Source organism: Lynx canadensis, chromosome F1, assembly GCF_007474595.2.
Source record: "Lynx canadensis isolate LIC74 chromosome F1, mLynCan4.pri.v2, whole genome shotgun sequence".
In the NCBI taxonomy this organism is placed as follows: domain Eukaryota; kingdom Metazoa; phylum Chordata; class Mammalia; order Carnivora; family Felidae; genus Lynx; species Lynx canadensis.
In genome coordinates this window covers 9,119,114-9,140,626 of record NC_044319.2, presented here as the reverse complement: position 1 = coordinate 9,140,626, position 21,513 = coordinate 9,119,114, and the positions used below count along the sequence as shown (strand labels likewise).

The 21,513-nt window shown below is 36.3% G+C and overlaps 1 protein-coding gene across 1 annotated transcript in view; it reads left to right on the top strand.

Annotated features, from left to right (window-relative positions):
* Window positions 1-21,513, top strand: part of FMN2 (formin 2) — a 391,745-nt gene that overhangs the window by 296,886 nt on the left and 73,346 nt on the right. The gene's annotated exons all lie outside the window — the stretch shown is intronic.

Sequence of the window (21,513 nt, the reverse complement as noted above, 5' to 3'; positions counted from 1 at the left end):
GCACGTGGTCCTTACATTGGACAAGTCTATTATTTAAAGTGATACCGCATTGTGGTTTTAATTTGTATTTTATTTTTTATGAGGAGTTAGTATATTTTCATGTTGCTTCTTCTATGAAGTGCATTTTGAGTCTTTTGGCTGTTTTTCTGTAAATTATTTCTCTGTCTCTTACTTATTGAATTATTAGTGATTCTTTATATTTTTAGGGTATTAAAGTGTTGCAAACTTTGGAGCTTCTCTTTTCACTTTTCTTTACTGACTTGATAAACAGAAGGTCTTTATTTCTATGTCATGATATTTCTCAACCTGTTCCTTGATGAAATATGATTTTTGCCTTAAGAAACCTTTCCATGTTACAAGTTTATAGAAAGACTGTTTTAGATTGTCCTATAAAATGTTTTAGTTTTACTTTGAAATTTAACCCTTAATATATCTGATTTTTATGTATGTATAGAATTGATTTTTATGTATGGCCTTTAAAAGTCAAATTTAATTTTTTACATAGATAATATTATGTTGTTTTAGTCATTTAGTACCATGTAATGAATATACCATCCCCTCTTTTCTAAAATACAGTACCATTGTATCATGTACAAATTTTCCATATATATATATATCTATATTCCACATATATATATATATACACACATACATATATATATTTATATTCCATATATATTTTCCCATATATATATATGTGTGTGTGTGTGTGTGTGTGTGTGTGTGTGTTGTTTTCCTGGGTTTTCTCTATATGATTGCATTAACCTATTTCCAATATTATTCTTCATAACAAAACCTGTTACTATGTTATTTACTGTAGCTTTCTAATCCTACTTAAAATGTGGTCACATTAAATTCCCATTTTCTTTAGGAGACTTATGCCTCTTCTTGTTAATTTATTCAATATAATTTTGGAATCAAGTTGTCAAGTTCCACCAAAAAAATCTATTAGGATTTTGACACGATTACATAGGCTATACATCAGTTTCGGAAGAACTGACATCTTACTACATTGAATCTATGAACACGATAAAGACTGGCGTCTATTTATGCCTCCTTTATTTATTTATTTATTTTTTTAATTTTTTTTTCAACGTTTATTTATTTTTGGGACAGAGAGAGACAGAGCACGAATGGGGGAGGGGCAGAGAGAGAGAGGGAGACACAGAACCGGAAACAGGCTCCAGGCTCTGAGCCATCAGCCCAGAGCCCGACGCGGGGCTCGAACTCACGGACCGCGAGATCGTGACCTGGCTGAAGTCGGACGCTTAACCGACTGCGCCACCCAGGCGCCCCAATTTATGCCTCCTTTAAAGTTGGTATAAAAATTTCTATAATTTTCCTTAAGGTCTTTACATAGGTTTTTTTATTTTTTTTTAAATTTTTTTTTTCAACGTTTGTTTATTTTTGGGACAGAGAGAGACAGAGCATGAACGGGGGAGGGGCAGAGAGAGAGGGAGACACAGAATCGGAAACAGGCTCCAGGCTCTGAGCCATCAGCCCAGAGCCCGACGCGGGGCTCGAACTCACGGACCGCAAGATCGTGACCTGGCTGAAGTCGGACGCTTAACCGACTGCGCCACCCAGGCGCCCCTACATAGGTTTTTTTAAATAGTATATTCCTAAAGACCTTATTTTTTACTATAATACATTTTGTGAATCACATTTATTATTATTATCTGAGGATAAATAAAATTCAAATAACTACTGTATAAAGCTGTCACATCCTAGAAACTTGCTAAACTCAATAATTAGTAATTTGTGAATTTTATAATTTTCTCATAGAGATCACTGCAAATAATCACCATTTTATTTCTTAGTTTCTTTTTTCTGACTGTGTTCACTGGCTTGTCCCTTCAGTGTTATATGGACAGAAAGCATGGAAATGTCCTATTACAAAGACATATGGTTAGAGGAATGGAGAGACTGACTTTGTAAATACATTACCACCAACTGATTGATGGTTTTCTTTTCATTCAACATTTCCCCTCTACTACATTGCAAATTATATTTTGTGCCTTCATTCTTTTAATATATACCTTGGATATTTCAACAGGGTTCTTTAACAAAATCTAAGATTTAAAATAATACAGTCCCTAGAGTTAAACTCTAACCTCACCCATTTATACTTACATGCCATTCTTTTCCAATGTTTTTGTATCATCTTATGTTTTTTATAACCAATACCATTTTCTTTGTTCGCCATACCCTCATGCTTCCTTCTAAACCTTCCTTCTAAGATGATTTTTCTTCTCTTTGAAGTACACTCTTTGAAAGTTCCTTTGTGGGGGAAGAGCACCTGAGTGACTCAGTTGGTAGGGTGTCCAACTCTTGGATTCACCTCAGATCATGATCTCATGGTTTGTGGGTTCAGAACCCATGTCAGGCTCTGTGCTGACAGTGTAGAGCCTGCTTGGGATGCACCCTCTCCCTCTCTCTCTGGCTCTCCCCTGCTTGCTTGCTCACTCTCTCTCAAAATAAATAAACTTAAAAAAATTTTTTTTAAGTTACTTTGGTATGAGACTGGGTTGTAGACTCTTTTCTGGTCTGTGTAGAAGTGTACATCACACTTACTTCAGAGAGACATGTCTGCTAATCATAAAAAATCTGGGCTGAAAATAAATTCCTCTCAGGAGTCTGGGTGCCTTAGACTCTTCCCTAATTGGGTTGGCAACTCTGCTTTGGTCCAATTTTTGTGTCTTTGTTTCTAATCTAACTTTTCTCTCAGGCTCTTATATGTTTTCTATTTCTCTTTATGTTTGTTTTGGCTAATCATCAGGGGACACTACCAACCAAGAACTATTTTAAAATTTTTGCCGTGCATTTTAGAATCACATATTGTGGATTGAGACCCAATGCAGAGTGATTGCCCATTTGGGATTATGGATTCTTATGTGAGAGGGCTTTCCCTCCCATCTGGAGCCAAAGAGAGATGGACATCTTTACTTCAATGTCTACTTTAGTGATGTGTAATGCTTTTCAGTTTCCTCCTCACTGAGGGAGTGTCTCTTTAGACTCCTTGAAGAATTCTAGTCCTGTTCAATATTTCCCTGTACGGCCTTTCAAACTACAGCTCTAAGTTGCTGGGTTTACCAAAAGTTGATGTTCCTAATGCAGGGGCTGTTTATACCCCTTTGGAACCTTGCTCCTGTTTGCTTTTATGGCCTCAGAGAACTTTCCTTATTTTCTAGCCAATTCAGCCATGTATTCAAGTTTACTTTCATTGGGTATCTTTGTGCTTTGTTGTGAAACTTTGTGGTATCTGGTCCTTAGTATGGTTGAAAATAGAGGTCTATCTTGAATTTTTTCTTTTTCTTTTTTTTAATGAAATTTACTCTCAAATTGGTTTCCATACAACACCCAGTGCTCATCCCAAAAGCTGCCCTCCTCAATACCCATCACCCACCCTCCCTCCCTCCCACCCCCCATCAACCCTCAGTTTGTTCTCAGTTTTTAAGAGTCTCTTATGCTTTGGCTCTCTCCCTCTCTAACCTTTTTTTTTTCTTCCCCTCCCCCACGGACTTCTGGTAAGTTTCTCAGGATCCACATAAGAGTGAAACCATATGGCGTCTATCTTTCTCTCTATGACTTATTTCACTTAGCATAACACTCTCCAGTTCCATCCACATTGCTACAAAAGGCCATATTTCATTCTTTCTCATTGCCATGTAGTACTCCATTGTGTATATAAACCACAATGTCTTTATCCATTTATCAGTTGATGGACACTTAGGCTCTTTCCATAATTTGGCTGTTGTTGAAAGTGCTGCTATAAACATGAGGATACAAGTGCCCCTATGCCTCAGCACTCCTGTATCCCTTGGGTAAATTCCTAGCAGTGCAACTGCTGGGTCATAGGGTAGGTCTATTTTTAATTTTTTGAGGAAACTCCACACTGTTTTCCGGAGTGGCTGCACCAGTTTGCATTCCCACCAACGGTGCAAGAGGGTTCCCATTTCTCCACATCCTCTCCAGCATCTATAGTCTCCTGATTTGTTCATTTTGGCCACTCTGACTGGCGTGAGGTGATATCTGAGTGTGGTTTTGATTTGCATTTCCCTGATGAGGAGTGACGTTGAGTATCTTTTCATGTGCCTGTTGGCCATCTGGATGTCTTCTTTAGAGAACTGTCTATTCATGTCTTCTGCCCATTTCTTCACTGGATTATCTGTTTTTCAGGTGTGGAGTTTGGTGAGCCCTTTATAGATTTTGGATACTAGCCCTTTATCTGATATGTCATTTGCAAATATCTTTTCCCATTCCGTTGGTTGCCTTTTAGTTTTGTTGATTGTTTCCTTTGCTGTGCAGAAGCTTTTTACCTTCATGAGGTCCCAATAGTTCATTTTTGCTTTTAATTTCCTTGCCTTTGGGGATGTGTCAAGTAAGAAATTGTTGCAGCTGAAGTCAGAGAGGTCTTTTCCTGCTTTCTTCTCTAGGGTTTTGATGGTTTCCTGTCTCACATTCAGGTCCTTTATCCATTTTGAGTTTGTTTTTGTGAATGGTGTAAGAAAGTGGTCTAGTTTCATCCTGCCTGTTGCTTTCCAGTTCTCCCAGCACCATTTGTTACAGAGACTTTTTTTCCAATGGGTATACTTTCCTGCTTTGTCATAGATTAGTTGGCCATACTTTTGTGGGTCTAGTTCTGGGATTTCTATTCTATTCCATTGGTCTATGTGTCTGTTTTTGTGCCAATACCATGCTGTCTTGATGATTACAGCTTTGTAGTAGAGGCTAAAGTCTGGGATTATGATGCCTCCTGCTTTGGTCTTCTTCAAAATTACTTGGGCTATTCAGTGTCTTTTGTGGTTCCATACAAATTTTAGGATTGCTTGTTCTAGCTTCGAGAAGAATGCTAGTGCAATGTTGATTGGGATTGCACTGAATGTGTAGATAGCTTTGGGTAGTATAGACATTTTAACAATATTTATTCTTCCAATCCATGAGCATGGAATGTTTTCCCATTTCTTTATATCTTCTTCAGTTTCCTTCATAAGCTTTCTATAGTTTTCAGCATACAGATCTTTTACATCTTTGGTTAGGTTTATTCCTAGGTATTTTATACTTCTTGGTGCAATTGTGAATGGGATCAGTTTCTTTATTTGTCTTTCTGTTGCTTCATTATTAGTGTATAAGAATGCAACTGATTTCTGTACATTGATTTTTATCCTGTGACTTTGCTGACTTCATGTATCAGTTCTAGCAGACTTTTGGTGGAGTCTATCGGGTTTTCCGTGTATAATATCATGTCATCTGCAAAAAGTGAAAGCTTGACTTCATCTTTGCCAATTTTGATGCCTTTTATTTCCTTTTGTTGTCTGATTGCTGATGGCTAGCACTTCCAACACTATGTTAAACAACAGCGGTGAGAGTGGACATCCCTGTCGTGTTCCTGATCTCAGGGAGAAAGCTTTCAGTTTTTCCCCATTGAGGATGATATTAGCTGTGGGTTTTTCATAAATGGCTTTTATGATGTTAAGTTATGTTCCTTCTATCCCGACTCTCTCGAGGGTTTTTATTAAGAAAGGATGCTGAATTTTGTCAAATGCTTTTTCTGCATCGATTGACAGGTTCATATGGTTCTTATCTTTTCTTTTATTAATATGATGTATCACAATGATTGATTTGCGAATGTTGAACCAGCCCTGCATCCCAGGAATGAATCCCACTTGATCATGGTGAATAATTATTTTTATATGCTGTTGAATTCGATTTGCTAGTATCTTATTGAGAATTTTTGCATCCATATTCATCAGGGATATTGGCCTGTAGTTCTCTTTTTTTGCTGGGTCTCTGTCTGGTTTAGGAATCAAAGTAATGCTGGCTTCATCGAATGAGTCTGGAAGTTTTCCTTCCCTTTCTATTTTTTGGAACAGCTTGAGAATGAAAGGTATTATCTTTGCTTTGTATGTCTGGTAGAATTCCCCAGGGAAGCCATCTGGTCCTGGACTCTTATTTGTTGGGAGATTTTTGATAACTGATTCAATTTCATGACTAATTATGGGTCTGTTCAAATTTTCTATTTCTTCCTGTTTGAGTTTTAGAAGTGTGTGGGTGTTTAGGAACTTGTCCATTTCTTCCTGGTTGTCCAGTTTGGTGGCATATAATTTTTTATAGTATTCCCTGATAATTACTTGTATTTCTGACGGATTGGTTGTAATAATTACATTTTCATTCATGATGTTATCTATTTGGGTCATTTCCCTTTTCTTCTTGAGAAGCCTAGCTAGAGGTTTATCAATTTTGTTTATTTTTTCAAAAAACCAACTCTTGGTTTCGTTGATCTGCTCTACAGTTTTTTTAGATTCTATATTGTTTATTTCTGCTCTGATCTTCATTATTTCTCTTCTTCTGCTGGGTTTAGGCTGCCTTTGCTGTTCTGCTTCTATTTCCTTTAGGTGTGCTGTTAGATTTTGTATTTGGGATTTTTCTTGTTTCTTGAGATAGGCCTGGATTGCAATGTATTTTCCTCTCAGGACTGCCTTCACTGCATCCCAAAGCATTTGGATAGTTGTATTTTCATTTTCATTTGTTTCCATATCTTTCTTAATTTTTTCTCTAATTGCCTGGTTGGCCCATTCATTATTTAGTAGGGTGTTCTTTAACTTCCATGCTTTTGGAGGTTTTGCAGACTTTTTCCTGTGGTTGACTTGAAGCTTCATAGCATTGTGATCTGAAAGTATGCATGGTATGATCTCAATTCTTGTAAACTTATGAAGGGCTGTTTTGTGACCCAGTACGCGATCTATCTTGGAGGATGTTCCATGTGCACTCGAGAAGAAAGTATATTCTGTTGCTTTGGGATGCAGAGTTCTAAATATATCTGTCAAGTCCATCTAGTCCAGTGTATCATTCAGGGCCCTTGTTTCTTTATTGACCGTGTGTCTAGATGATCTATCCATTGTTGTAAGTGGAGTATTAAAGTCCCCTGCAATTACCACATTCTTATCAATAAGGTTGCTTATGTTTGTGAGTAATTGTTTTATATATTTGGGGGCTCCCGTATTCGGCGCATAGACATTTATAATTGTTAGCTCTTCCTGATGGATAGACCCTGTATTATTATATAATGCCCTTCATCTTTTGTTACAGCCTTTAATTTAAATTTAGTTTGTCTGATATTAAGTATGGTTACTCCAGCTTTCTTTTGACATCCGGTAGCATGATAAATAGTTCTCCATCCCCTCACTCTCAATCTGAAGGTGTCCTCAGGTCTAAAATGAGTCTGTTGTAGACAGCAAATGGATGGGTCTTGTTTTTTTATCCATTCTGATACCCTATGTCTTTTGGTTGGAGCATTTAGTCCATTTACATTCAGTGTTATAGAAAAATATGGGTTTAGAGTTATTGTGATGTCTCTAGGTTTCATGCTTATAGTGATGTCTCTGGTACTTTGTCTCACGGAATCCCCCTTAGGATCTCTTGTAGGGCTGGTTTAGTGGTGATGAATTCCTTCAGTTTTTGTTTGTTTGGGTTGACCTTTATCTCTCCTTCTATTCTGAATGACAGACTTGCTGGATAAAGGATTCTCGGCTGCATATTTTTTCTGTTCATCACATTTAAGATTTCCTGCCATTCCTTTCTGGCCTGTCAAGTTTCAGTAGATAGATCCATCACTAGCCTTATCGATCTCCCTTTATATGTTAGAGCGTGTTTATCCCTAGCTTCTTTCAGAATTTTCTCTTTATCCTTGAATTTTGCCAGTTTCACTATGATACGTTGTGCAGAAGATCGATTCAAGTTACGTCTGAAGGGAGTTCTCTGTGCCTCTTGGATTTCAGTGCCTTTTTCCTTCCCCAGATCAGGGAAGTTCTCAGCTATGATTTCTTCAAGTACACCTTCAGCACCTTTCTCTCTCTCTTCCTCCTCTGGAATCCCAATTATGCATATATTATTGTGTTTAATTGTGTCACTTAGTTCTCTAATTCTCCCCGCATACTCCTGGATTTTTTTTATCTCTCTTTTTCTCAGCTTCCTCTTTTTCCATAATTTTATCTTCTAATTCACCTATTCTCTCCTCTGCCTCTTCAATCTGAGCTGTGGTTACCTCCATTTTATTTTGCAGCTCATTTATAGCATTTTTAGCTCCTCCTGTTTCTTAGTCTCTTGATCTCTGTAGCAATGGATTCTCTGCTCTCCTGTATTCTTTTTTCAAGCCCAGCGATTAATTTTATGACTATTATTTTAAATTCATTTTCTGTTATATTGCTTAAATCATTTTTGATCAGTTTGTTAGCTTTCGCTACTTCATGGAGTTTCTTTTGAGGAGAATTCTTCCGTTTTGTAATTTTGGATAGTCCTTGGAGTGGTGCAGAGCTGCAGGGCTCTTCCTCTGTGCTGTCTGGAATAACTTGTGTTGGTGGGCGGGGCTGCAGTCAGACCTGATGTCTGCCCCCCAGCCCACCGCTGGGGCCACAGTCAGGCTGGTGTGTACCTTATCTTCCCCTCTCCCAGAGGCAGGACTCACTGTGGAGTGGTGTGGCCCCTGTCTGGGCTACTTGCACACTGCCAGGCTTGTGGTGCTGCTTCGATGGGATCTGGCGTATTAGCTGGGGTCCTCTTCCGTGGGCCTCTTGCCTATGCTTGGCTCCAGAGAGTCCATTTTGCTAGTCTTCTGGTGGTTTTCTGGGTTATTTAGGCAGATGTGGGTGGAGTAAGTGATCAGCAGGAGGCGGTGAGCCCAATGTCCTCCTACACAGCCATCTTCCCCCTCAATGTTATCTTGAATTTTTTCAATTAAAATATCTTTGAGATAATTTCATATCAGTACATTCTTAATGAGTTTATAGTATTCCATTGGAAAAACACACCACTGACTTTCTCATTTCTTTATTCACAAACCTTCTTTCCTATAACATTTCTTTTAAAGGAGAAAAATTATAGAGAATTAATGTGTACATTTCTCATACTGCTTATGTGTACAGTATATTCCTAAATGTTGAACTTCTGGGACAAAAGCAATATTGGCCTTATTGTATTGTTTTTAATAGACTACTTAAAAAAAAGTTTTTTCATGTTTATTTATTTTGAGAGAGGGAGGGAGAGACAGAGAGAGAGAGAGAGAGAACATGCTCGTGGACACATGCATGCAGGAGGGGCAGAGAGAAAGGGAGAGAGAGAATTCCAAGCAGGCACCATGCCAGCAGCACAGTGCTGGCACATGCTATCAGCATGAACCATGAGATCATGACCTGAGCCAAAACCAAGAGTTGGATGCTTTACCAACTGAGCCACCCAGGTGCCCCTGGTCTTTTCCTAGATGCCTCTTTTTCCCATTGTTCCTCCCAACCTTGCTTCTCTTTTCTAAGCATGACTAAGTCCTGTGGATTTTCTCAACATGTCAGCTTCCTTGCTTTAACCCTATCCTAGCTCAAAATAATTTCTTGCTTCTGTTTTGCTATGCCCTTCCTAGAGGTCCATTTTTCCCTGTTACTTTCATTCTATTGTAGTATAATCACTAGGGAAACTCATAATAACCTAGAGTCTTCTGGAAAAGATTGAATTATGCTTAGTATCATGATTAAAAGGTATATGAATGCTCATTACAATTTAAATATATTTAAATTATATCTAATATATTTTAAAATATGTCAAATATCTGAACTATTTTGTTAAAATATTCCCTGTTTGCCCTCAATATTATGTCATAAACTATTAACTGCATATTTTTCATGATTAAACCTCAGCTTTCCTTCCTTAGGTCCTGGGTACTTGGATAGGATCCACTGTGAGAATCCTAAACAATTGTTATGTTCTTATAGCAGAACCCCAAATGCATTCCTTAGTGGATGATACAACACTTTCTAGTTTTTTGGGGTTTTGTTGAAGAGAAGTCAACTAGAAATTGAATTTATGACTACAATTTTTAAAATTGTAAACTTTTTTTTTGTTAGAACAATTCTGGTATAATAAAACCAAAGGATCTTTTTCTGTAATTAGGAAATAACAACATGTTGATTCAAAGGGAAATACCCCTAACTTAATAAATTTAACCATTAAGAATTGCAAAGCTTTCTGGTTAATGTTTAAAATCTGTCAGTCTGTTAATTTTCTGCTTGACAGATCTTTTTTATATTATTTGGGCATTAGGACTATTAGGGGCATTAGAATTAAGGGATGTCTCTGATCATCTACATCTACTCTGAAGATGAGTAACGCTTGTGAGGCATAGATCCATGATACATAGGAGAGAGAAATCATCTAACCCAGATGGCAAATGGTTTGACCTCATGTGCCAAATCTAGTAGGGTGGTAATGATTTCTTGGAGTCTTGTCTGAGGCATAATTCTTGGGTCTTTAACTGAACTCTTTAATTTTAATTTTTTCAAAAATATTTATTTATTTTTGAGAGAGAGAGAGAGACAGAGTGTGAGTGGGGGAGGGGCAAAGAGAGAGGGAGACACAGAATCTGAAGCAGGCTCCAGGCTCCGAGCTGTCATCACAGAGCCCGACATGGGGCTCAAACTCACAGACTGTGAGATCATGACCTGAGCCGAAGTCAGACATTTACCTGACTAAGCCACCCAGGCACCCCTGGATTCTTTAATTTTAAAGAGTAGCTTGATTAATTAGCTTTATTGTGATTAGTGCTTATGTGATGCACCTTTTTCTATTTCTTCTTTTTACTTTTAACTTAAGTGTATATTAATATTTTAGGTGGGATTTTTTGAGAGTGCATGTAGCTAAAACTTTTCTAGTCAATTTGAAAACCCTCACATTTTAATCAAGTATTCAGGCCACTTACATTTAATATAACAATCTGTATGGTTGCATTTCATTCACTGTCTTTATATTTGTCTTTTGTCTGTCATGTTGTTTTCCTTTTTATCTCTTTCCCTGCCTTCTTAAGGATTAGTTGGATATTTCATTTTCTTTCTATCATTGGCTTATTAGCTTTATCTTTTTGTTTTCTCTTTTTACTGTTTTTTCTAGGGTTTACATTATACCTCTTTAATTTATCAGTGTACCTTCATATAATTTTATTCAATTTGAAATGTAATCTGAGAGCTTTAAGCAGTATATTTCCATTGTCCCTCCTATTCTTTGTGTTGTTGCCATAGTTTTACTTTCATATCAATCATAACTGAAACAATATATTGTTTGTACTTTTACTTTTAACAGTCAATTGTCTTTCAAAGAAATGTATAAATGAAAAAATATCTCATATTCTTCCCCATATTTAGCATTTCTAGTTCTTTTCAGTCATTTGTATACATCAAAATTTCCATCTGGTGTCATTTTCCTTCTAACTGAATAACTTCCTTTAACATTTCTTATTCTGTAGGTCTGCCAGTGCCAAACCTTTTAGCATTTGATTGCTTGACAATTTTTTTATTTGTTTGTTTACTTATTTATTTGTTTGTTTATTTTTCCCCATATTTGATAAATATTTTCAGTGGATATAGAATTGTAAATTAATAGGATTTTTTGTTTTTGTTTTTGTTTGTTTCTTGCCACACATCAGGATCTTTTTCTCTTGTCTTCTGCTTGCATAATTTCTGATGAGAAATTTATATTAGTTTCCCATAGTTGCTATAAAAAATTACCACAACTTTGTTGACTTAAAACAACACACATTTATGTTTCTGGAGATCATAAATCCAAACAGATCTTTTGGGTTAAAATTATGGTGTCAGCAGAACTTTGTTCCTTCTGGAGACTCTAAGGTAGAATCTAGTTCCTTGTCTTTTTCAAAATATTTTTTTTTATTTTTTAATTTTTATTTATTTTTGAGAGAAAGACAGAGTGAAAGCAGGGGAGGAACAGAGAGAGAAGGGGACACAGAATCCGAAGCAGGCTCCAGGCTCCAAGCTGTCAGCACAGAGCCCGACATGGGTCTCAAACTCATAAACCGTGAGATCATGACCTGAGCTGAATTTGGCCACTTAACCGACTGAGCCACCCAGGTGCCCCTTCCTTGTGTTTTTAAAATTCTGGTGGTTTTCCCTATTCCTTGACTCTGGCTTTCCTTGCATCTTTAAAGTCAGGAATGTCTGGTAAAATTTTTTCATGCTGTATCACTTTGACACTGACTTTCTTCCCTCTCTCTTTCATTTCTAAGTGCTTTGTGATTACTTTGGGCCAATCTAGATAATACAGGATGACTTTTCTCAGTATTGACATTAATTCCATCTGCAACTGCAATTCCCCCTTGACATGTAACATAACATATTCATAGACTGTGAAGATTAAAATGTAAACATCTTTGGAAAGCCATTATTCTGCCTCGCATAAAGTCTTTAATAATTTTAATTTTTGTTCCTTGATATAAAATGTATTTTCTCCCACTTGTGGTTGTTTTAACCTTCTGTGTTTATTGTTGATTTTTAGGATTTAGATATTAATGTGCATTTTTGTATATGTATATTTTTATTGCTTGTAGTCAACTGACCTCTTATATCTGGAAATTTATAGTTTTTATCAGATTTGTAAAACATTTGGCCATTACACATTTAGTTACTTTTCTGCCCTGGCTCTCTCCTTTTCTTCCACTATCTGCATTTCACATATGCTATACTATCTACTATTGTCCCAAGGTTCTTAAGTCTTGGTTAGTTTTTTCAATCTTTTCTTCTATATGCTTCAGTTGGTTAGATCCTGTTGTTATGATTTCAAGTTCATTGTTCTTCACTTCTGAAATATCTGATCTCATGTCATTTTCATTTTAAGTGAATTTTCATTTTTAATTCAATTGAATTTTTCATTTCAGATACTGTTATTTTTCTCTCTACAAGTTCCACTTGGTTCTTTCTTTTGTATCTTTAATTATTATATACTAGATATTTGTGTCCTCCAAAATTCATATGTTGGAACTCAATGTGTTGGTATTAAGAGGTGGGGTTTTAAGAGGTGATTATGTTCATCAAGGTAGAGTCCTCATAAATAGGACTAATGCCCTTATAGGAAAAGACATGAAGGAGTTTGCTTCTTTCTCTGTTCTGCACCATGTGAAACTGCACCAAGAAGTTGTTTGTGTGTAAACCAGTAAGAAGGCTCTCACTGGAAACCTATTGTGTTGGCACTCTGGTCTCAGACTTCCAGCCTCCAGAACTGTGACAAATGAATGTTGTTTAAGCTTCCAGTCTGTTACAGCAGTCTGAACAGACTGACACATCCATTTTTCTCCTGTGTTGATGTTTTTCTTTTAATATTTGAGCATAGTTATAATAGCTACTTTAATTTTAATGCTTTAGTTTTATTTGCTAGTTCCTTTCTTGACATTCCTGGTTCTGTTTCTATTGACTGATTTATCTTCTGGTAATTGATCACATTTTCTGATACTTGGTCTAGTAATTTTTTATTATATCCTAGGCATTGTTATGGTCATTGACTGTCTGGATTTTGTGTATTATTTTAAGGAATATCTGGCTTTGTTTGTGTGGACAATTTAAATTACTTGTGTCTCAGTTTGGCCCTTTAAGGCATGTTTTTATGCTTTGCTGAGGCTAGTCTAGAATATCCTTCACACCAGTGATAATTCAATCCTACTACAAGGTACAAGGTGTGACCCTGCCCTACCTCCCCTGCACACACACTGGGGTCTCCAATAGCTGTCCTCACCCAGGTGGTCAACAACAGTTCTCCACTGTAACTCCAGATTTTGAACACCTCTAGGTCCTGTATGAGCTCTGGGAATTATTCAGTTTATAGCTCCTGAATTCTTTCTTTGACATATAGAGCTTCACTCTATACATGTGCCACCTAATACTCAGCAAAAAACCAAAGAGATTCAATAAAGTTTTGTGGCCTTCTTTCCTGTAAGGCTGTTTCCTCTCTGACTCTCAGCCCCTTAACTTTTACCTACTTCAGACTCCCCAAACTCCTAACTGTACTTCCTCAACTTAGGGAGACTGACTGGCTTATTTGGGTTCTCCTTCCAGGGCCCACAGTCTGGAAATTGCCTTTAGACAGAAATCCAGGAAGAGTTTAGGGTTCAGCTAGTTTGTCTACCTTCTTTCATAGATGACAGCTTTGTGCTGCCAGTTGTCAAATATATGAAGACTATTGTTTCATATATTTTATCCAGTTTTCTGGTTGATTACAGTAGGAGGTAAGTTGGGTTCTTGTTAAGTCCAGAGGTAGACATCTCTTTCCATTGATTTAAAGTGAATAAGGTTAAAGTCTCCTTTGCCTCATTTGTTATGATATCACAGCATAAGAGGCTGAACTTGCTTCTATCTACAGCTTTTTGGACAATTATTTTTCATTATATTTCCCATCTTTTCTACGTTATATCCTTCCTTCCTTGACATCCTGGACTATGAGGCATTTATGTCTTTGCACCTTTTTGCTTGATGTTTGTTGTTTAAGTGTCCTCTTTAGTTCTCTACTTTTTCATTTGACTGATGTTTGTTCATCAGTCATTTGTCACAGCTCAGCATTTTGCCTCTCTGTTTTCCTTATTAACATCTCTCTCAATAGGTAAATATTTCACTTAATTTTGCTCATGACTGAATTGACAGTGTGGCTCTGGGATCAGACCGTGTGCATTTGAATCCTTTCTCTTTCTCTTAGTATTTCTTATATGTTGTACAAGTTATTTAACCACTAATTTCCTTCTTGCAAAATGGGAATGATTGTAGGGCTTTTCTTATAGGGCTTTATTATTGTAGGTTATTATATGCAAAGAATTAGAGGTGCTCCAATGATTAAGCATCTGACTCTTGATTTTGACTGAGGTCATGATCTCACTTCATGGATTCAAGCCCCCTGTCAGTGTGGAGCCTGCTTGAGATTCTGTCTCTTCCTCTCTCTACCCCTCTGTCTCTACCTCTGTCTCCCCCACTCACGTGCACTCTCTCTCAAATAAATAAACTTTAAAAAAATACTTAGACTAGTAATGCCATTATCTGTATTAACATTCCCATTGAACTATCTCTGTAATGTTTATATGCATGATTATTAATGGGTCTCTCTGCTCATCTAACATTTTCTTAGTAGTTGTCCACCTATTAGCCCCTAACAAAGTACCCAAAATGTATCTGTTGCTCAAAGTTTGGTTGAAATATTGTAACATTAAATCATGTGACTTTTGTTTCTAAGATTGGAATGCCCTAGCCCTCCTATGGTAATTCATAATTTGTGCATTGTGTTGGCAAGTAAAGTTCGGAGGAAGAGAAAATATATAAAGAAAGATTTTCTGGTTTTCACCTTTTTAGTTTAAGTGGTTTTGTGTCTTGTATTTTGAATGTACAAATTAGAATTAATTGGTATTGCAGTTAATATGGAAAGCTCAGTCTGGAGACATGCATTTGCATATTTTTAGTTAAAGGCTCATAGAAATTTTTGTGTTATCTGAAGGATCCTAATTTAAGTTCAGCTTGTAATTAGTAAAAAGGTATGCCTGATTCATCCTCTTCAAGGTATTTGCTACTTGAAAAAGAAAAAAAAGAGAATTTGCCCCAGATGTGTCTTTTTTTAATGCTGATTACTGAAAGCTTATGAGAGATTTACTTAGAATATAGGTAGAATGCTATGTTGGCTTTGTCTATAATTTTATTTTTAAAATTAGGTGCTATAAGCAATGTTTCCGTTGGAAGTCAATAACTCTTTTTATACTGTATTGTTCACAGAATGTGAAACTCATACATGAACATTATGCTTTCCCATGTCGTTTTCACTTTGGGTTTAAAAAGAAGATTTAGAAAGGAATTTCACTAAGGACCACTTCAATAACTACATGAGACTGGGTGATAATAGCACACGGCTTTCTTATATTTTAGGTTTGGCCAGAAGCCACATATATCAAATTTTTGGACTATACATCATTTACTATAGTGTGTTTGTTTCTTGAATTTTTACAGCAATCACCTATTCATTATGTTTATACACTCATATTTCTAGGGACACAAATGGTATGTATTTTTATGCACAAAGTAGGAATAACCCTCAGTATTAACTCAAAGTTGGCTGTGAATTATTGCAAAGGCCAAGTTGTAAATTTATACTCTGTAGATATTTGCTTTCTTCCTCTCAGGAGTATTCCACCGCATTTGTTTTATTATCCTAAGAACAATTTGCAACATCAAGGAAGGAAGGCATTGAGAGTTCGTTATTTCCTTTGCTATCTGAGGAAAGAAGTTCTGATATTCATTCACTGTCTGACCTATATAAGCTGCCTAAATTTACTTGACTTTCAGCTCATTGTCAAAAGGATCAGTGTCTCAAAAATCTCAAAACCAGAGTAATATATCTACAATTAAATGACAACTTTAAATGACTCAAAAGAAAGGCACTGCATCTGTCTAAAAAATAACCCATACTGGCTGCACTTAAAAGCAACTGAAATGCACATTCATAGCTAATTATAAACAAAAACTAGTTAACACTTTAAATAAAAGGAAAAATAGCAAAAAGATTTAGAGCCTAGACAAGCAGATGAAAGGGTTCTAAGTTGCCTTCCATCTGATATTACTCAAATGCAACTCTGTCTCCAATTACCTGGGAATATGTGGTATTCCCTCATGAAAGCTCCAGATCAGAAAGGGCGTCCGTTCCGTGCCTCTGCTTACTCAGAGTCATTTGGAACAAGTTCAGCAGAAATATTTAACATTGCAAAAGAGTCTGGAGCCAGACAAGTGACTACAGACACTAATCACTGGGTCAAAATAGTAACTTAGTAGGACAACAAACACCAGAAAATATTTGTGGAAGCAGAGATTTTGGGGAGGAAGTATTAATGCTGTTGGAGAAGAGATCACTGAATGCCAAAGTGCTCAAACAGAATCACTGAAACATTTTTTTTAAGTAGTTTCATGTTTAGGGACATAGGAATGTCCATGCCAATGGTCTCTGGCAGAATTGGACCTGAAAGGTAATCTTATGCCCTAGCCTTAAAACAAATAAGTAGGGGGGAGGTGAAACTAACCAACTAAATAAATAAAGACTGCCTCCTAAAAAGTTCAGTGTTTCTTTTATTACATGGTTTTAACCACAAGTTTTGTCTGCCTCAAATTACAAATTTCTAGCTTTTGAGATTTGGGGGGCAAGGGGAAACCATCCCTACAAGAGTTGCAATAGTTTTATGAATATCTAATACCCAGTTTGCCCCTGAAGTGCACAGTTGATTGATCAGCTCATATAAGGTCCATTCGTTTCTACATGTTTCGATTTTAGGTCTGTGAGTTACTAATATTCTCTGGAGATTGTGTCAGTACAAACCACTTTTTATTTTGCCTTCCTTCTTAAACTACATTGTACTTTTTCTTCCTTCTAGTATCAGTACAGGATTGATTGTTTTATTTCACCATTCTGATTTTCTTCTCCCCACGTTAAACTCTGTTCCCAGTACATCCAGTCTCAGAACATTTTCTTGGCTGTGGAACCCAGACATCAAGATAGGAATGGTTACCCGTAGTATGTTAGAGTAAAACATGTATGCTTTAGAGGAATATTGCAAACTTTGAAAATATCTTATCTTTTGGATTTCTGTAGTTCTTCCCTAACTTTACAAAAGGTACTGTTTTCCCCCATACAGCGATTTTATTTACTACCGTACCTCCACAAAAAGGACTGAGAAACTGTTAGCCTCTGCTTATACTCTAAGTATTAGGAGCCTGTGAAAACAACAACACATACAAATTAAGTAGAAATAAAAAACAAGAAAAGATATTAAATATAGAGTTATTTTTTGTTTTTTGTAAAAGTGTTTGAGCCTCCTGTGATATGTCTTGGCCCATAACTTCTTTATATTGTTATAAGGAGGCACTCTTATTTTAGCAATATATAAGCCTCATTCTGAGTCTGGGTTCTATGTAGAAGGATTAAGAAGATATTTGGTGCTCCTCCAATGGAGAAGTTTTTACATTTTAAAAGTAACATATCCCAGTCCTTTTTTTTTTTTTTTTTTTTATAGTCACGGTAATGTGGAGAGGAAAAGAAAGACGGAAAAATTATTACCTATGAAGCAGGTGGTTTACGCATTATTTTATGCATAATAAGGAAATTATTACCCTGTTATAATGATAAAGAAAAGTTACTAAATCCATGTGATTAGTAAGGTTATTAAAATCTAACACAACTTAGTGGCTGGTATAGAATTCATGCATAGGTCTGCCTGATTCTGAATGTCATGTCCTAAACCGAAACACTGACCCCGATGAGATATGAAAATGAGTTTGAGTGGTAAGAACCTTGCCAAGGAACTGTAACTCTTTCATGCACCATGTGGGAGAGGCAGGTCCTAGGGATCTGAGGCCAAGGGTGCCCTGGGTTGGTGGTGTCCATTAGGAGTCACGCCAATTCCTCCATCAAAGGTGGTCAAGGCTTCCTGGCAATAGAGGTACAGGGAGCCTCAGGTGATTGGATGACAATACAAAGGTCACTCTAATCCAAGCCATGGACCTGTTTGCCTATTTTAATGCTTTTTTAAACTTTTCTGTAGTTACCATTCTCATGAATGACTAGAAGGCCACCATTCTCATTTGACATATGAAAAAAAGAAATAAGCTATGTGCTATAAAGAATGGGAAAATTTGGGGTCCCTGAGTGGCTCAGTCGGTTGAGCATCTGACTTCGGCTCAGGTCATGATCTCACAGTTCATGAATTTGAGCCCCGGGTCGGGCTCTGTGCTGACAGCTCAGAACCTGGAGCCTGCTTTGAATTCTGTGTCTCCCTTTCTGTCTGCCCCTCCCAGATCATGCACGCTCTCTTTCACTCTCAAAACCAATTGTTTTTTAAAGTTAAAAACAAAGAATTGGAAACTCAGTCATCCTTTAGATAGAAAATTGGAACCTTTTATAACTCTTATCAAGAAAAATTTGCATACTTAATTGATAAAGGTTTATTGACACTATCTTGTAAATATATAGGAAACGTGCAAAAAGTAACACTGGCATTCAAAACTAGTCACAAAGCCATCTGTGCCATTAGAAATGAACTAAAAACAGTATTTGTATTTTTGAAAATATAGCTCAGGGAATAAAATAATTAGCAATAAGATGTTGAAATGGTTTATAGAAAATAATCTTATTTGTATGTCACCTTCAGCTTTTACTAGAAAAGTTATTTATATAACACAGATGGCCACTGCCTGTCAGAAGCTTCTACTCAGATGGAAAAACACAGTCTTTAAGATTTCGGTCCCTGGATGGGACTAGCTTGAATACCTCCTACATGAATGGCAGTGTTATTCTTATTTTGTTGCTAAAAGATATCCTAATTTTCTCTAACTTAATTACATTTTATTTTACTTTGGTAGATTTCATACTCATTAACTAAAGAAACAGAATGCTGCGTGTGTCACTAAGTTAACATCGTAAGTGTGTTTCAAAGAATCACAACAGCAAAATGTTGATGGAGTGTTTATACAAGCAGCTTGTTGGAAAATGGTGTTTCGCTGTTCCCAGAAAACTGAATTACACCCCAACTTTTCAGAAAGTTTTTGTTTCTAAGATTGCCGTACAAAGGAAAATCTGTCTAGTTCACTGAATTGTTGACTCTACATCAAGAGTTGAAATGTGTACTCTAATGCACTTGCTTTGATCTCTCATTTGACTGTTTATCAAAGCTGATTACACTCTGAATACACAAATCCTCTTAGCTTCAAAATCATGTAAAGATAATGGATAATAGAGCATTTTTAAGTATTCTCCGCTCTTCCAATTTGGTTTTATGATTGTAATACAGCTATTAGGTTTGGGAGGAGGGTCTGTTTTTATGTTTAGTTCCCTTGGTAAGATCCAATCTTTTGCCACATTGAATTAGAGAGTGTTTTTTTTTTTTTTTAAGCCAAACTTGCTCATGCAGTGAAGCAAGAACTGTTTTAGTACACATCAAAAGGAATCATTATGAACATATGAAACTCACTTCACTCTACTCACCACAATTTAGGGGCTTATACTTTTTGAAAAGCTGTAACTATGTGCTTTCTTTATCTTCATATAAGTTGAAACCTAATAAAATAGCTTTTGATGTATTCAGTTAAAGATAATTATATATCACCTTTCAAATTTCAAGAGCTTAAAATCCAACATTTTCAAAGAACATTTATTTAGTCCCTGCTAATTATTGGAGGCACTATGTTAAATATTTTATATATGTCAACAGATTAATCTATTTGCCTAAGATTACGTAGCTAATTTTAATGGTAGAATCAGGAATAGAACACAGATCTCTCGCACTCATTCCAGCATGTTTTAAATTTCGTAAGAAGTTTACTTGATTCTTCTAACATAATCCAGAAATTTTCTTCCAACCTCACTCTTAATCTCTGTATTTTTTAAAAAAGGAAAAAAATATATATACATATGAGGGCAATTGGAAGAATGTCCTTTCTGAAAATGGCACGCATTGTGCTACTTTTTTGTTTTCCCTTATACTCTATATTGTTCTAGAATTGCTTCTTGAAGCACACCGTCTTTAAGCTAGGCAGCCCAGAGCAGATTTTATAAGACAATGTATTCATGTTGGAACCTTTTCAAAGTAAAATCATGGAGCATTTATTCTATTTTTTAATATGGCTAACAATTGACCTGCAAGTTCATGTAAACAATCTAAAGTACAAAAATGTAAAGGAGAAAACAATGCTCTCTGCTGCCAGGTCAAATGATCCCTGCTAAATTCGACAATCTTGGCCAAGAGTGGCAGCATGCCCCTGAATTATGGCTTTAAAGATACTGTACAGACCTTTGAACAAACACTATCTTGAGGTTGTAAAACATTAACCAGCCCAAGCTGGATTATTGTGTTTTAAGTAGTGATAGAGACACTTTGACAATTCTCAAGTGACCATGGGTTTGATTTCATGCACAGTTCCAATTTTTTATAATCAACTCGCCCTCCTCCACTTTTCTCCTCATTTCTCCAGATGGTCACAAGTGTGACCCAAAAGACAACTTCTTTCACTAGTTCTAGGGGTTTTTTTTTTTAACTGATTTTTTTAACTTTTTGTCCTGTTGCTTAGTGATTTTCAAAGTGTGTGTGACAACCATTAGTGATGCATGAAATCAACTTAGTGGGTGACAACTACACCTTGAGACTACACTATACCACACTAAACTGCACTATTCTAGTAGAATAGTCTAAAAATATTAGCATCACATGAAGAGTATGTTTTAAACTTTAGGTTCAGTGTGTGTGCACGTGCGTGTATGTAGAGTAATACATCATGCTTGCTGGTCGAAAAATGTAAAAGTCACTGCCACACATGTTTTATGTAATGAAGTTCCTATGTTTTTTCAAATAATTTCAAATAATGATATAATCACCTTCTCAAATTTGATCTTTGGGTTTGTCAGTCTACCATTTGTGTTTAGACAAAAATGCTAGCAAATAAATGAGTACACTATTGCCTCCCTACTTTCATTCGTAGAAAATATTAGTATCTCATCCTGTACTTCTGTAGAAATAATCTGTGTATCTGTTCATTTGTGGTCTGGTACGGAGAGCACTAGTCAAGAAGGTCACAACCATTTCTATTTAGTTTCTTGACTTGGTTTTTCTACCTTTGCTTGAGAGAATTATTTTCAAGTAATTATTGGCATTAAAATCCTAATTTAAACAAATTAATGTGACAA